The 5,157-nt window shown below is 36.3% G+C and overlaps 1 long non-coding RNA gene across 1 annotated transcript; it reads right to left on the reverse strand.

The window, feature by feature from the left end:
* Positions 1–1,501: 1,501 nt before the first annotated feature.
* On the reverse strand, positions 1,502–4,733 carry LOC147332188 (uncharacterized). Its single transcript, XR_015128781.1, has 4 exons — positions 3,965–4,733; positions 3,436–3,588; positions 2,987–3,074; positions 1,502–2,404 (listed from the first exon to the last, which is right to left on the reverse strand). It is a non-coding gene; the product is annotated as an uncharacterized LOC147332188 (long non-coding RNA).
* Between the last annotated feature and the right edge of the window lie 424 nt (positions 4,734–5,157).

Consider the following 5,157-nt stretch of genomic DNA (forward strand, 5'->3'; position numbering starts at 1 on the left):
GATGACATGCATTGTCACAAAGGAAAGAAGGATGGAAGGATGGATCACAAGCTTTGTCACAAAGGAAAGAAGGATGGAAGGAAGGATCACAAGCTTTGTCACAAAGGAAAGAAGGATGGAAGGAAGGATCACATGCATTGTCACAAAGGAAAGAAGGATGGAAGGAAGGATCACAAGCATTGTCACAAAGGAAAGAAGGATGGAAGGAAGGATCACATGCATTGTCACAAAGGAAAGAACGATGGAAGGCAGGATGACATGCAATGTCACAAAGGAAAGAAGGATGGAAGGAAGAATCACATGCATTGTCACAAAGGAAAGAAGGATGGAAGGAAGGATCACATGCATTGTCACAAAGGAAAGAAGGATGGAAGGATGGATCACAAGCTTTGTCAAAAAGGAAAGAAGGATGGAAGGAAGGATCACAAGCTTTGTCACAAAGGAAAGAAGGATGGAAGGAAGGATCACATGCAATGTCACAAAGGAAAGAAGGATGGAAGGAAGGAAGGAAGGATCACAAGCTTTGTCACAAAGGAAAGAAGGATGGAAGGAAGGAAAGATCACAAGCTTTGTCACAAGTGCAATACTTTAATTTTCTGCTGCTCATTCCTGTGCAATATCCCATCTGCCCTCCCGTCATATTTCTTTTCAAGATTTTCTTATTTAATCACTAATGTACATATATTTATATTTATAGATACGTATATATTCAGTCATCTTTTCTCTTTTACCATGTCTCTCTAATATTTTGCTCCTTGCTATTTTTCTATTTTCTTTATTATTTTATTTTATTTTAATATATTTTATCCTACTGTGCATGCTGCTGAGTGACTGCTGCTCGTCAAACACATTTAATTGCACACTGAAAAAAATATGTTGTTGGATTTACTTAATTCAATGGTGGACATTTGTTGCACACAGATGTTTTGCTTTGGCAGCAACTTAAACAATTGAGTTAAATTAACACAATTTATTCATGTTCAATAAACCTGTGCAATTTGTGTTGATAAAATGTGACTTAAACATGTTTTGATGAAGTAATTTGAGCTCTTGAAATATTTTAATCCTTCACAATTTTCTCACTTTATCCCAACACCATTCAATAACTTTTACCCAATACTACTTGGTCACTTAAATACTACATGTTATCTTCAAATTACATTTTGCTATTATATTCTAGTATCAAATACACAATTTTCAAATGGAGGCCTTATAACAGATTATATTGTTCTCTTCCAAGATGGTTGCTGGCATCCACCAGTAACCTTTCAAAACAAAATGTCTAATTTCACTGCATTGACAGTAGGTAAAGAATTAAACTGACATTACTCCTCTACTGAATCTATATAAATCAACAGTTAAATAATGTCAGTTCTTCCGTGTTCTCTGGAATCAATCACAGCAAAGAAATTAGACTCTTTCTTTTGAAAAATGTTGGGAAAGAACAATACAAAACATTCTATTTAAGGCCTCTGACGTCAAGATGCAGTTAAACAACAATTATAACTAAACAATTTGAGGTAATGTTAGTTTCCATTAACATTAAATTAGGTTACTGAATTGGCAAACACCTTCCTATTAACATTACCCATTTTACCCCAATAACTAAAGAAATTAGCACTTGCAGGTCAAAACCTTTATTCAAGAGATGCAAAAATAACATTGATACAGTGACTGTCAAAAATTACGGCACTGATCATACTGTGACATCTTGGTTCAAAACAGCACACTTAGAAATATTCAGCGTTCCTTACTTCAACTGAATGAAACTGAAAATACCATTTCACACGGCCCATATGGGATATTTAGACTGCATAACTGTTCATGCTACATCTCTTCACTAGTAAAAGAAAGAAAAAATACAAAGAGAAATTTAAAAATGCTGCCAAACAGACAAACAGAACTTGTACAGAGCAAAAGGAAAAACAAACAACAACAACAACAAAAAAACGGCTCGTCCTCATGGCAGTTGCAGTGTATATAAAAATGAACCCTGCGATCTGTTCCTGGAATTGAGCTTCAAAAATGCAGCAGAACAAGTGTGAGATTTAAATGTCCTCTCACCTAGAGCTGGTCACCTCACATGCATAACAGTGAGCTTCGTTGCAGGAGCAGTTTTGTCTTAGTTGTGAGCTTTTCTTGAGAGCTGAGTTGCATCCAACTCCATTACCACCCTTTGAATCACCTCAAAAGTGTAGCAGAGTTGTGATGGGTAACTCATGTTGAAGGAATAAAAAAGGTCCAAACAGCATGGCTACTGCAAAGGTCACGTTATCCAGATCTTGAAGAACTACTATACCCTCGATGATGATGCCAACGTCAGAAAAGTCATTGCCTGGTGCATCCTCTGGAGACAGATGTTCATTGTGGTTTTCTCAATCTGTGCAGTGGCCTCAGTCAAGTCCTGGTTAAACACAAAACATTTCTTTAAGATTCCTTTTTAAACTCATCTCTTTTGAATCTACCAGTTCTAATGTTAGAGTAATTTAAACCAATGCAAGCAACATAGTAAATAGCTATAGCCAAAGAGTGGCCTGCCATGCTGCCATTCATGGTCTAACAGAGTTTCTAAGAGAGGGTGAAAAACATAATTTCAAATGCTTTACATTAGTTTTTCTTAGAAAGACACCGGCCCATCAGAAATCCAGGTTTTGTCACTCAGAAGATGTTAGAATTTAGACTTTCAGCCCCACAATTTGGTTAGCTGTTGGTCTTTTTTTTTTTTCAAACAAAAGCTAATGTAAATATTGGTGGGATTTTCCTTTGTTCACTAGAATGACAAATTTAAAGTTTTTTCACACTGATGTGACCCCTAATACAGGGGTGGGGCCTCAAGGGCCGGCGGCTGAGTTCACTACCAGGCCTCATGTGAACTTCAAATTATTAAAGAGGACTACTGGTCCTAACTGGTCCAATGAGGATCAAGTGGATAACTAAATGCATTTTTAAATGTTGCAAAGCCACAATCTACTCATAAAACACTCACCATGAACTCCTGCACCAAGATGTTGCAATTGTCTTTCACACAGATGCGGAGCACTTTGATGAGACTCCCTTTGAGCATTAATGTCATCCTAAAGTATTATAACAAAGAAAACAGAGATTTGTGAACTTTTCAGTAGCACAGAAGAAAATGATCCCAGACCAAAACTTAAACCAGTCAACATGCAACACCAGCATCTACAAAGCAATATCAAAAGTTCCTGTTTGACATCAACTTTATGGATATATCGTTTCCAGAACATTTATTTTTTTAAAAAGATCAATTTTTCTCAGTGGGCCAGTAAATGCATGACGAAAATTATGGCATCCTTTCGGTGGAATCAGTACTCACAGGTAATAGTTGACTGTTTCAATGGATGCAGCATAAAAATCTTTTACTGACCTAATGCAATACATATACACTTTGTAGTTAAAGAATTTTAAAGTTCTTACTGTCATCATGGCAGCTACATCCTTTAGCTTTGTGTCCTGTTCCCCCAATCACTTTGCAAACACTTTCAGCAGACTGTCAGAGAGAAACTCAGCTCCGTCAGAAACCTTGACTGTAAAGGCATGGTTGGGATGCACTGGAATGCTGCATTTCATCTGAAATGACATAAAATTATTTTGAAATAACAGCAGGCACTGTGCTTGGTTAATAATCAGTAATGTTTTGTTGAATAAAAACTGTGTTTCCAGATCTTATGGGATTAAAAAAATCCAAAGATGTTTATTTCTGATTTGCAACCCAAGAACCCACAAGTTACAACCTCATTTTAGTTCAAGTGTGCATTAATGTGAGTCCAGTAATCACCTTTCTGACAATACATACAGGTATAAGTTAAACCTATGGCAGATTTTGGATTTCTCAGTTGTATTAATAGGGTGGTCTATTTGAGTATGCATGCACCTAATAATTATAAAAAACCTATTATAATTAAGTTACAGAAACCTTAAGCGAAAATAGAATATACTTTCTTACCATAACACCTTGAACCCACAATCCATCAGCTGACTCCTGGTGAAATGCAGAATAGATGTGGTCTCTCAATGTGCATCAACAAAAACAAAAACAAAAACAAAAGGACAGCAGGTGAGGGCAGGAGGGGTAGGGATGTAAGCTAGCATAATACCGCTGATGATATTAGCTAAAGCTGTTCAATGTCCAAAATCTCACTAACACCACGGTGCAGTAAATACACAATGTAACTGAAGAGTCAGTTGACAAATCTATTCACACAGAAAACCAAATTATGTTATGAGTGCCTCGTAATTAGGTTTAATGTGATATTACGGCTCTTGTGCCAAAGACAAATTCAAATGAAAAAGCGCCAATTCTTTGATAACAGATAAAACAGCAAATAAGCTAACGGCTCTTTTTTAGCATGTTACATGGCGGCACTTTAGACGTTTAACTACATTTGGCTGAAATATGGTAAATATTAATTCAAAAAATCAAGACATACCAAAAAACGTAGAGTTGGCTGCTCGACTTGACTGAGATGGATGCATTTTTTAAACCACGATCCAAAGCCCGCGAGATGAAATCACGCGTGGTTTCACGAGATTTAACGTTGCTATCTTATTGACTTACTTCACCTGAACATGATATGAACAATTTAATACACCCTTTCTGCATATCATGTAGTTTTTACACTATATAGTTACATTTATCTTTAAAACATGAGGCAATTGTGTTAAATACATGCAAGATGCTTACATAAATCCAAGAGATGGCCAGTCCCTTTTTTTCAGTGCAATGTTGACCCTGTGCTAACTTGCATATGACAAATAAATCTGAAAACTAAAACTAAACTAAGGAAAGAAGGATGGAAGGAAGGATCACAAGCTTTGTCACAAAGGAAAGAAGGATGGAAGGAAGGATCACATGCATTGTCACAAAGGAAAGAAGGATGGAAGGAAGGATCACAAGCTTTGTCACAAAGGAAAGAAGGATGGAAGGAAGGAAAGATCACAAGCTTTGTCACAAGTGCAATACTTTAATTTTCTGCTGCTCATTCCTGTGCAATATCCCATCTGCCCTCCCGTCATATTTCTTTTCAAGATTTTCTTATTTAATCACTAATGTACATATATTTATATTTATAGATACATATATATTCAGTCATCTTTTCTCTTTTACCATGTCTCTCTAATATTTTGCTCCTTGCTATT

This window comes from Aulonocara sp. 'chitande type north' Nkhata Bay, linkage group LG4 (assembly GCF_057382095.1).
Source record: "Aulonocara sp. 'chitande type north' Nkhata Bay isolate Kocher_YH1m ecotype deep benthic linkage group LG4, A_spYH_male_GT1.1, whole genome shotgun sequence".
NCBI lineage: Eukaryota > Metazoa > Chordata > Actinopteri > Cichliformes > Cichlidae > Aulonocara > Aulonocara sp. 'chitande type north' Nkhata Bay.